The sequence below is a fragment of the Sciurus vulgaris genome (genome assembly GCF_902686455.1).
Source record: "Sciurus vulgaris genome assembly, chromosome: 19".
NCBI lineage: Eukaryota > Metazoa > Chordata > Mammalia > Rodentia > Sciuridae > Sciurus > Sciurus vulgaris.
Window position 1 is genome coordinate 10319412 of NC_136480.1, and position 12660 is coordinate 10332071.

General features: G+C 42.8%; 1 pseudogene across 1 annotated transcript in view; it reads left to right on the forward strand.

The window, feature by feature from the left end:
- The first annotated feature begins 1105 nt into the window (after nt 1–1105).
- Nucleotides 1106–12660, forward strand: part of LOC306650435 (E3 ubiquitin-protein ligase RNF114-like) — a 149333-nt pseudogene continuing 137778 nt past the window's right edge. The window contains exon 1 of the transcript in view: nt 1106–1372. The product of the transcript in view is annotated as an E3 ubiquitin-protein ligase RNF114-like (transcript). The remainder of the gene's footprint in view (nt 1373–12660) is intronic.

Here is a 12660-nt window from a genome sequence, read left to right on the forward strand (position 1 = left end):
ACTCTTTCTCAAACATCTTTTCTACTGTGTTGTCAGTGGATTCTCTTATTGGGGCATCTTGGTTTTGGGGGGCACTTTGTTCCCTTGTTTTTTCATGTTGCTTGTGTCTTTTCCCATCTAGCTGTGTGGATCCGAGGCAGTACAGGTTTTACCCTGTAGACTTACATTGCCCCTGAAGGTTTCCAGTACCTCACCTTCAAGAGGGAGACCAATATCAACAGCACCCAGTGTGAACAATATATAGCCTTAAATCTAATAGCTCCCACTAAGGCGTCTACTGCTTTCTTGCTGCAAACAGAAATGATGAGTTCAGTCACTGTCCACAATATTAACAGAAACTTTGCTCAAAGGGGTTTACAGTTTCAGGTAGTGGACATAGAACAGAAATAGTGTAAGACATGATGTTCATGAGGGAGCAAGAGAGAAACTAGAAGTAAAATCCACAGGAAGAATGGGAAAGGAATAAACAGAAGTTGTCTGTTAGGTGGAGATGAGGTAGAAAGGGAATCCAGGAAAACAGACAAATGAGAGGAAGAATACAGAAAAAGAGAAAGAAATTGAAAATATAAGAATGTACAACAGAACTACATAACACCATGCATATATCATGGTCCTCAACAAACTGATGCATGAAAAATACCTTGTTCCAAATACGGTGGAGAGAGACGTTAGAGGAGAAAAAAATAAAAATAAAATAGATCTTGACAGAAAACTGAGCAACTGTCTCAGCATTTGAAAGTTTCTCAGCCCTGTGTGAGTCACAGGATTGCCTGGCCCAGACCTGCCTTGGCAGACCCAGTCACTATCCCAATGATCTGTGCTTAGATATCCCTGGTTTGGCCACATTGCAGTCCCAAGATCGCAATGCTGCTGGAATTTGGAGAGAGACCGCCAGGGATGAGCAATGCTGAGAAACGGCAACTAGATGGCGATCATCAGCCCTCCCAGGAGGAAGCCCCCAGGTGCTGCCAAACCCAGAGGCACCCCAAAACTGAACCTCCAGGTCCAAGCCGGTGTCCCTGACAGGGTTGGCTGCACCCCAAGACGGTGGCAGCAGCAAACCTGTTGGCAGCCCAGTCTCCCAGACCCTGGCCAGCATCTCAAGATGGGTGTGGCTGTGTGTAACCAAACCTGGACTCTTCCTGGCAGCGGAGCTCTGGGCGGTGGTGGAAGTGGTAGTGGTGGGGGTTGCTGGCACAGGCAGCTGGTCAGCGGCAGCTACAGTGGGTCTTTTACGGTGGCAGCAGCTGTGGCTGCAGCTGTGGCTGCATCCAGAGAGAAGACCTCCAGGCGACCTCTGGGCAGCAGCTGTGTAGACAGCAGCAGTGTGGACAGCAGCAGTGCCCAGAGACAAGACCTCTGGGTGTCCGGGGTAGTGACGTCCTGTCTTGGTTTTTCACTTGGGTTTGGACATATATGCATGATTGCCAAGGGACAGACCTTAGTGCCTCAGTTCCCTCCTTCCTCTCTACTCATGAGGTCAACCTGATGCACTGCGGCTCAGGGACCCAGACGGTCAAAAGTCGGCCTTCACCCTGAATCGCATGGTTAGCTCAGAGCATCTGGCAGAGTCCAGGTCCCCAGTGGTACAAAGACACACTTCCTGGGTAATATTCCCAGTAGAGTATTCCCAGGGATTGGAGGTTGTATCCCAAGATCAGCCAGACCTTTCTCTGGAATGTGCAGGATTCGAGCACCCTAAAACGGTTGAGTTGGTTGCACAGGTCAGGTAGGCGGGGGAATTTGTACTTTTGTTTCTTCGTAAACTCCAACTGTTTAGTCTGATACCAAGCACACCATAAATGCTTACATTAGAGTTTTCTCGATAAACAGACCCCGTAGGTTGTGTGTGTATATGGGTGTGTGTGTCTTTCTGTCTCTATGAATACATGCACTTACTGGTTCATGTTTTGAGGAATGATCCAGAACCAGTGAGCCTTAGTTTATGAGAATCAGCCCCAAGGTACAATGAGACTGAGGAAGAGAGGCATACAGATCCAGTTTTGCCCAGAAAGGAATTTATCAGAGGACTCCTTTATGGATACATGACCCTGGATGCAGAAAGACCTTGGATTCCCACATTTTGGGTCAGAAGTGGGCCCTATATTTGAGTTAGGACAAAAATGATTGCATCCTAGCTGGAATATACCTAGTTTACCTTCAGTTAAAATCAAAGGATCTGACATATTCCTGGAGCCAGGTTCACGTTGTAAAACTCCATATGCAATTCTAAAGGTTTTGTCTATTGATAGTTGTCTGAGAAATATGCAGGAAAACACAAGATGGCTACAGTCACGTCAAACTGAATCCATGCAAGACTCACAAGCCCAGGACTCACAAGCCCATTGTCAAAAGGGAAGAGTTCTATGGTTCATTTTTTTAAGACATCTGTCGGCAAAATTCCCTCTCTCCGGGGAAACAGTCTTCCTCTTAAAGGTCTTCAACCAATTTAATGAAACCACAGTGTAGAGAAGAGTGTATTTTCCTCAAAGTCTACTGATTAAATGTTCATCCCATCCCAAAGATGTCTCCACAGAAACATCTAGAATAGTGTTGGATCAAATATCTGTGTACCATGGGCCAGCCAAATGGACACATAAACTTAACCATCATGTGCTCAGAAAACATTGTGGACAAACCACAGACCCTTAAGGTTGGCAGAGACTAAGCCACAAATTCATTTTCCCAATGAAGAAACTGAGGCTCACGGTGGTGGTTAACATACTGGTGGTCACTTGGGATGGGGTCAGTACCAGAAACCAGTTTCTGGACTCCATTTACCTCTCAATCCTTCTTCCCCTATAGAGGTCTTGAAGGTCAAATCTTAGGCTCTGCTCTTACTTCAGGGCCAAGGTCCCATCTGGAACTACCCAATACTCTCTTTTATTCCAGCTTCATTTACTGCTTTCTACTTCATCTCTTAGAGTGTACCCCATCCTAACTCAAAGAAGCCTAATTTATTTATTACTCTGCCTGATGGATTTTTAGTGATATGGCACCTTCTTCTTTTCTTAGAAACAAGTTTGATAGTGGTGAGAATGTTTTTCTTGTCTCTTGGGAAAAAATCGGCATCAAATAAAAACAGTGATTTTCTCTATAACTAAATCAGACAGTTTATCCCCCAGGCTATTGACACAGGAGAATCTCAAGGAGAAAAAAAATGGAAAATATTTTCAGCCAGGGTAATTCACAGTGAATCAGACAGCAACATATTCCAATGGATAACTGAAATTAATTCAATATCTCATGTAAGGGCAGAAGAGTTCATATCAAATGGAGTCCCCAGGTCTCGAATTGAAACTATAACAATTTCCTCTTTCTCTACTAGAGAGAACATGCCATAGTGAGGTTATTGGTATTGCCTTGTCTTTTATTTATTTATTTTATAAAGAAATAATAGGCAATTGGTGTGGATTGCTTTCCTAAAAACTTCAGGTCAAGATTACTCAAACTACTAGAACTTTTCCCAGGTTTATTTTTTTAAATTGCAATGTAAAAATGAATCTCTGATTGAAACAGATGATGTCCAGCGACATTCTAGAATCATGCTCAATACTGAAAACAACTCAGTGGCCAGTTAGTCCTCACTGGGAACAGCCATAGCCCAGAAGCATAGAGTCCTCAGGAAGAGATTAAGGTGTTGGGACTCTATGCCAATAGTAATTGACCTGGAAACAGTGGTTTGGAAGGTTCTAAAAGGTTGACCACACTTCTTGATTCTCTGGGCCCTGTTTGAGCTGTCTTGATTTATGCCTATTGTCTTGCTACAGCTGTATTTGACATGTACCTACGCGGTCCCTGGAATATGCCTCCTGGTTTCCTAATGTGAAACCTTTGCATCTGCTGTTCCTTCATCTTCCCCCAGATTTGTGCCTGATTATGTCCTTTGTATTCTTTAAGTCTTTAGGTCAAATTATCATCTTACAGATGCTTCTCAGTTGCTATCACAGTAATGCTTCATAGCATTATTCCGCTTTAGTTATCTTGTATATTTGTTGCTTATTTTCTGATCCTCTCTTCCTCACCTTGGTGTCCCCAGTACCTAAAACCATGCCTAGTGAGAGTAGGCTCTCACTGAGTATGTCAAATGCATAAAAAAATGAATAAATGAAGTAAAGAACTGGAAGGTGGTGAATGAGTGATTAATAGACTGTTTAGCAGCAGTGCTAGATAAAACTTCCCAATATCGGTGTCTTCATAGAATCAAAGTTTATTTTTCATGCATTTAAGTCCAATCAGCGATTGTGATATGGCAGTATATGGAATAAAGGCAGACTCTGCTCCACAGAGCCATTCAGGGACCCAGGCTGACAGCATTTGCCACCTTCACAAGACTCCCATAGACTGACATCCAACCAACAGAGGTGGAAATAAAGAATGCATGGAAGATAGTGCAGGAACTTCTATGATCCGGGTCTAGAAGTAATACACATTACTTCTGCTGCATTTTTCTTTTTTTGCTCATTTTAGTTTGGTTTGGTTTGGAGCATGGTGAACATGACTCCATCTAGATACAAATGGCACTGGAAATGTACGCAACTGTTTCCCTCTAAACTGCTTTATCATGGGGAGCACATTTGTGGCAGAGAGCTTGTCACCTCTGCTTCTCAGGCTATAGCACTGGGTGCCTAATGCCACCACTATCATCACTACATGGGGAACTGTGTGAGGGCAGAGCTTGTCTCTTCCATCAACTGGAACTGTGGGTCTCGTATAGTGATTATATGAATGAACAACCAACCGTCTCTTGATCCCCAACTATCTTTAGGGTACCAGTTCATCCACAAAACAACATGGTGTGAAAACATAGTAGGAACGCTATAAAGACTCAGAACTGACCAAGGAACCCTGTGGTGTTTTGAACACAGTCTGACCCCCTGACGGCATTGCCGTCCCCACAATAAGATGACAGAACAAGTCTGGAAGTGACTTTCCCTACCCCTCAAGAAAGAAAATACAATAAAAGACTTCAGGAATAAAATATATCCACTTAAAAGCTGTGCGAGGAAATGGCCTCCAACCCCACGCTTCAGGCCTTTCATGAATCTCACTCCTTGGAGAGCTATGAAAGTCCATTCAGAACGTGATCTTCCATCTTCTCGTTTCTTCCCAGCAATAGAAGGCGAATTTCTATTCTGTCATTCTTGACCTTGTGTTCTGTTCCATTGTGTGTGCCGCTGTGGAAATGAAAAAAGAACTAGACTGAGTCACCAAGCATATTTAAAACTCTTATAGTTCAGACAAAGCAGGGAATCCTGGAATTGAGACCCCTGACTGGAGTCCCAACTACCCATGTGGAGGGTATGCTTCACTGGAAGCCCCCAGCCCAGACCTGAGTCCTAGGATGGAGGTTTAATTCACAAAGGGCAAAATCTCATTGGCCATCATTAAGCCACCCATTAATTTTTGTTTGTTTGTTGGTTTGTTTTTCTTCTTATTATAATGTGGAAGAGTTTGCCTGAGTTATTACCTAGAAGGAGCAGAGTTGGGGGAAATTTTCTTATAGGAGATTACATGGTTTTGCCAGTTCTGAAATTTTTGAAAGTGTTAGTGGCTGACTTTAAAGGGAACATCCAGATACCATTCTGGTTATTTGGCACTTGTGTGTATGTAGCCCTGTCTTGAATCTGAGCATCCAGAGAAGGAAAATCATCTTCCCATGGTATGCCCCAACCTTCTTCTAATCCCTCTGTTGCATCACTTTGGGTCCCTGGCAATTGTGGATTGAGGTTCCCTAGCTGTTATTGCTTCCTTGTATGTCAATAATAACTCAGTGTCCATCATGCTTTCCAATTTATTGATTGCTTTCATCTAGTAAGTTATAGAAACAGTTTGAAAGCTAAGTGTTATGTGAACATGCATGAGAATTCACATTCTTAAAATGAGCCAACTGCCCCCCAAAAAAAAAAAGGAACATGGCAGATGGTATCATAATTATTTTAAATTTTCATTACCCTATTATTTTTATCATCATAAATCCCTCAAAGTTAGCCCCAAGTATCATCTCATTATCCCATTATCTCATTATATGTCCCAGTGTCTGTGGGAGTTCACAGGTAAGAGAGCAGGGGTTGGACTAACTGTCCATGCCATAGAGCTGTTTTGTGGCAGAGCACATTTTAAACACCCTTAGGGGCTGGGGTTGTGGGTCAGTGGTAGAGCGCTTGCCTAGCATGCTTGAGGCACTGGATTTGAGTCTCAGCAGCACATAAAAATAAATAAATAAAGGCCCACTGACAATAAAAAAAAAAAAATATTTTAAAACACCCTTAGTTTTCTCATGGAAACTCTCATGGTAGGGTTTTGTGTCAAATGCAACATGGAGGAAACTGCCTTATCTCTATTCTATCCATTTCAAAGGTACTTTACAGAAAAGGATCCATCCTTGAAAGGAAGGCAGCATGACATATGTCTTAGTCAGCTCAGGCTGCTGTAACAGATTACCAATTTGGGGGATATTTTCAGTCCATAGAATTCTGTCCCCAGCCCTCCAAAATCCATACCCTAAGTATCCTCCTTCCATCCCAGTGTCCCCCAAGGTATTTACTCTTTTCAGCATCAACTCTAAAGTCCAAAGTCTTACCTCAATATCAAACAAATCAGAGATGAGTCAAGACTTGAGGTATGGTTCACCCTGAGGCAAAATTCCTCTCCTGAAAACCTGTCAAGTGCATCTTTCCCTGCCTGTACCCATTGCCCAGTTCCAAAGCCATGTCCTCAATTTTAAGCATTCTGTAGCCACACCCTTCTTCCCCGTACCAGTTGCTAGGCTGGGGCGTTTAAACAGCAAGCTTTTATTTCTCATAGTTCTGGAGGTTGGAAGTCCAAGGGAGATCAAGGTGCCGGCAGGTCAGTGTATGGGGGGGACAGTTCCTGGTGTGGAGGTGAATGCCTTCTCTCTGTCTGCACGGGGCAGAGAGAGAGGCAGGGGGATTGATTCTCTTGTATCTCTTCATATAAGGACATTAATTCCATCACAAAGGCTCCATCCTCATGATCTAATCCCTTCCCAAAGGTCCCACCTCCCAAAGCTGTCATAGTGGACATTGAACTTCAACACATGGATTTGGGAGGTGGGCAGAAACGTTCAGTCCACAGCACAGACAGACAGTGCACAGACCTCCAGGACAGACAGACTTGAGTTTGAAAGAAGGCTCCGCTGTCTACGTTGGGTAGTTCATCTCCTTGCTCTGAATCCCATCCAGGCCCCCTGCAAAGTGTTAAAAAAATACCTACCTTCCTCAGATTCTTATAAAATTTAGGAATAATGGACTTAAGGCCATCAGTTGCCACTGTTGTAAACAGTAGCTACGGTAACAGATTTAGTGGCCCAGTGGGCATTTCATGCGGTACATGGTTTCTGTGGATTAGGGATTTCCAGGGACACAGCAGGATGGCTTGCTGGTCTCTGCCCCAGGGTATCTGGGGCTGGGAAGCCTCAGGGAGCTGGGAATGAGGATCTGCTGCAGGTTTTTTCACCGGAGTGGCTGGTGACTGGACTGGAATGACTCTAAACTGGACTCAGCTTGTGCTCTTCCTGGGAACAGCACCCAGATGCCTTCTCTTGGTGACCTGAGTGACTCCCAGTATGGTAGCCATCTTGGAGGAGGAAGGCCCTGTTGATGATCATGTCAGGGGAACCAGACAAGAAGCTGGGAGGCCCGGCCTTAGGAGTCATGTTATCACTGTTGCTGTAACGAATGTAATACATCCTTTTGAGAAGCAGGAGCACGCTTGAAAAGAATAAGAAACCTGCTGAAGCTACCATTTTTTATTTTAAAGATCTCTCACAGACTGGAAGCCCCGAATAATTTACAACCTTTAAAAGAATTATAAACTGCTAGGCACAGTGGCCCACACCTGTAATACCTGCAATTTAGGAGGCCGGGGAAGGAGGATTCCAAGTTCAAGACCAATCTCAGCAACTTGGCGAGGTTCTGGGGATTTAGAGAGGCTCTAAGAATTTAGACCCTGTCTCAAAACATAAAAAAGGGCTGTGGATGTGACTCAGTGATTGAGTGACTCTGGGTTCAAACCCTCGTACAAAAAAAAAAAAAAAAAAAAAAAAATATATATATATATATATATATATATATTTTTTTTTTTTATAAAAAACTATCACCATGTACAGACAAGTGCAGATACATACATATACCACTTAATAAATCTTTAGTAAGCAAATCCCTATGTGACCACAGGCCAGGGAAGAAATGGCCAGGACTGCAGAGAGAGAACAAGTTGGTCTCAGTTATAATCCCTCCCTCCTCCCTAAAAGTGACCACAGGGCTGACTCTTCTGTGTTTTGATTTGATGTAAATGGAACGATATTGCCCATGTTCATTCGCATCTGGCTTAATTTGTTTTCTTCTCATTAATGGGTTTGTGAACTCTCTCCATGTTGTGACTCTGTCTGTGGTTTGTTCCAGTCATTGCTGGGGAATGTTCTAGTGTCTGATGTTTGTCCATTCCCCTATTGGTGGACGTGAGTTGTCTGCAGCAAATACCCCTCTGTGCCCATTCCTAGGTAGATATTTGTGGCACTCAGGTGTGCCTTTTCCCTATGTGTCCCCGAGAAGGGTGTTTTATAAAAATAAATGGAGGGACCGAGTATTTTCCAAAGCGGTGATTCCAATTCATACTCCTAGAGAAGCGCCAGAGAGTTCTGCTGGCCGGTGTCTTTACCAGTACTTGGTGTTGTAGCCTTTACCTTTTACCGTGCTAGTGGGTATGCAGCAGTGTATCGATGTGATTTTCATTTGCATTTTCCTGATTACTAATGAAGTTGATCACGTTTTCACATTTATCAGTTATTCATACTTTTTTGGTGAAAAATTCAATCTTTTGCCATTATTATATTTGGCTTCTCTTTACTTCATTAATAAGTAGAATGTGTGTGTGTGTGTGTGTGTGTGTGCACATGTGCATGCATGTAATGAGCAGATGGCTTTTGGTTATGAGTGGCGAATTTCTTTCCCACCCTATAGTCTGCCTTTTTTACTTTTTAAATTGTATTTGGTGGAGTTGCAAATTGGTGCAGCCACTCTGGAAAGCAATGCGGAGATTCCTCAGAAAACTTGGAATGGACCTGCCTTTTGACCCAGTTATCCCACTCCTCAGTTTATACCCAAAGGACTTAAAATCAACATACTACAGTAAAGCAGCCACATCAATGTTCATAGCAGCTCAATTCACAATAGCTCGATTGAGGAACCAACCTAGATACCCTTCTGTAGATGAATGGATAAAGAAACTGTGGTATATATACACAATGGAATATTATTCAGCCATAAAGAAGAATAAAATTATGGCATTTGCAGGTACATGGATGGAATTGGAGAATATCATGCTAAGTGAAATAAGCCCATCCCAAAAACCAAAGGCTGAATGTTATCCCTGATAGTGGATGATGAGATATAATATGGGTGGGAAGGGTAGGGGATGAGAGAAGAATGAAGGAATTTTAGATTACGTAGAGGGAAATGAGAGGGAGGGGGATATGAAAAATGGTGGAATGAGACAGACATTACCCTATGTACCTGTATGATTACCCGAATGGTATGAATCTGCATCGTGCACAACTCTAGAAATGAAAAGATGTACCCCATTTGTGTACAAGGAATCAAAATGCAATTTGTAAAAATAAAAAAAATTAAAAAAACAAAATTGCTTTTTACTTTCTTTTTTAACATTAAAAACATTTTTTAATTAATTATTTTTTATTTTTGTTTTATTTTTACAGGCTGCATTTTGATTCATTGTACACAAATGGGGTACAACTTTTTGTTTCTATGGTTGTGCGTGATGTAGATTTACACCATTTGTGTCATCATCCATGTACATAGGGTAATGATGTTACTGATCTCCAAAATTCATAAAGAACTTTCTCCTCTTAACTCTGGTACACTATCATTCAGTTACTTTCCACATTACCATAGGGGAAATTATTTTCCCCTATGGTAACTGCTTTTTGTGTCTTACGTAAACACTCTTTGCTTAAACAAGATCCATGGGCTCCCATCTATATTATCCTCTAATAACTTTGTCATTTTACCTATCGCATTTATATCAGGAGTTGAAAGTCTATCACTCTCAAGAAAATGTGACCTTGTTGCCCAATTTTGTGAATAAAGTTTTATTGGAACACAATCACGGTCTAAGGTTGCTACGGTCACAAGATTGCATTGTTCTAGCAGACAGCAGAGGGTACATCACCTAAAAGCCTCAAGTATTTTCTGGCTGACTATTTGTAGAAGTTTGTCAACTCTTGATTCAGATCCATAATGTATTTGGTTAAAACTATGATTTTTTGGTACCACAAATGGACCTTTTGTTTCCTGCTGGGAATCTTTCCTTCTTTCTAGAGGCATTTATTCAGTGTTTGTCACGTGCTAGGGCTTGTGGCAGGCATTGGAAATCTTTAGAAGACAGGTGTGGTTTGTGCACTGTAGGATTGTCAGTTTGGGAGCATTGTGCTTAAATCGCCTGGACTTTCTCACACCAACAAAGGCATTTTTAGGTTAACACACATTTACCGAATAGAATCTCAAGTGTGCCACACGTTATCTTGGGGATGAGAGGCTCAAGACGTTGTCTCCAGGGGTTCCCAGCCTTCTAGGGTAGCCATACAAAGGGGAGAGTCCGCGACACCATCCTTGGCCAACACCATGGTCACATAGAGAGCGCTCACAGATACAGCTGGGTGACAGAAGGACCACGCGGACCCAGAGGAATGAGAAAAACACCGCTTGCATCTCATGAAATATCACCAAGATCCGAGTGTGTGCGCAGAATCCTGATTGTCGTGTCGTTTGTGATGCGACTGTGAAACTGGCCCTTCTTTGTTCTCAGCAAGCCCTACCACATACCCTTCTGGGAGAGATGTGCACCCTGGTCATGGTGCTCATTAAATGAGTCATCCTGATAATTATGGGGTCTCAGAAATAATTACTAATCAGTCTAAATAGAGCGCTGCTCCCAGGACTCATTGAAATGCAACCAAGATGGGGTTGTTAATTCTGCATACAAATTCAAAGAAAGATTTCTATATATAAGTTATGTGTTTTCTTAGGGATCTTAATAACCTCATATGACATCGGAATGGAGTTCACATCCTGCCTCACTCAAACTCCCCCTTGAGACCAGGTAGGAACAGGTCTGAAGTGTTTATACCTGGGGAAATTCTCCCGCTCCCAGTAGACGTCACTCAGGTACGAATGAGTCTCTTGTTAGGAGGCTGCAATTACAAAATAAAATCACTAACAAAGTCACCTTATCCAAAAGAGATGGGTGAGGGAGCTGGGGCCGTGGCTCAGTGGTAGAGCGCTTGCTTAGCACGTGTGAGGCACTGGATTCCATCTTCAGCACCGCATAAAAATAAATAAATAAAATAAAGATATTGCGTCCATCTGCAACTAACAAAAACTTTTAAGAAAAGAGATGGGTGGCGTGAAATGGTTTGTGACAACACAATCATGAGCCGGCGACCAGAGCGTGTGCTGTTCACATTTGACTGATGTGACTGTTCCACACACAGTAGTAAAACCCAAGTGAAAATGTAAAAAAAAAAAAAAAAAAAAAAAGAAAAGTACTATTTGCTTTATTAGGACCTTCCATCTCCCAGGCTTTTGCTATCACTGATACTTAGTTTTGTATCTCGGTTGCTTTCAGAGAACCAGGCTGGTTGTGTTTGCTTTCTGTTGATGAACTGGCAACAGGTAGACTCTCCCATTTCTCATTCTTTCCTGTTTTGTTACCCAACACCTAGGACTATAGGTGGAAGGTTCCTCATTATGTCTAACTGAAGTAACTGAGGCAGTAAGTAGTTGGGGGCCAGAATAGCCTGAGGTTCCTACTTGGAATTTCTTTTTCTGCAGGTTCTGGGGTTGGGACAGTGCTCAACAAGAAAGGAAGTGACATCATGACATCACATGTCAATCACATGGTCAGGACAATGGCTGACTTACATTATGTGAAACCAATCTCCCTTGCTCTGTTCCCTTCATCCATGCAGTGTTTTTAGATTCACTTCCTACTGGGGAAGTGTTCACAGCCTGGCACTCCAGGTGTAGAATTAAGTGATAGGAAAGATGCTAGCGTTGATTGAGTGCCAACTGTGTGCCAAGTACCAAGTTGAAAGTAGACATGAGGTTGGCGAGAAAATATGCATTTAGGTCTTATAATATGCAGGTCCGGTGGCTGTGTCATCAAAACAGCCATAGAAAGTGGGCATTAGGTAAACAAATGGGCGTTGCTGTGTTCCAGTGAAATCTTTATTTATTTGTTTCACCAAGAAAGGCCATGGGCTGGACTTGGCTCTTGGGCTGTCATCTGCAGAGTCCAGGTTTACAGTGTTGGGCTGCAAGGGTCAGGGGAGTCATGTACTGCAGCCCAGGTCATTGCAAACTGACCCTGCCCCCATGGTGGGTAGGTCTCTGTCCACCTCTTCTCCTCAAAGGGAGTCACACAGTCTTATGTGCTGTTTTGGTTTAGATATAAAGTATCCCCCAAAAGCTTGTGTGTGAGACAATGCAAGAAAGTTTAGAGATGAAATGATTGTTTTTTGAGAGTCTTAACCTAATCAGTGCATTCATCCACCTGAATGGATTAGCTGGATGGTAGCTGTAGGCAGGTAGGAATGGCTGGAGGAGGTGGGTCAGTGGA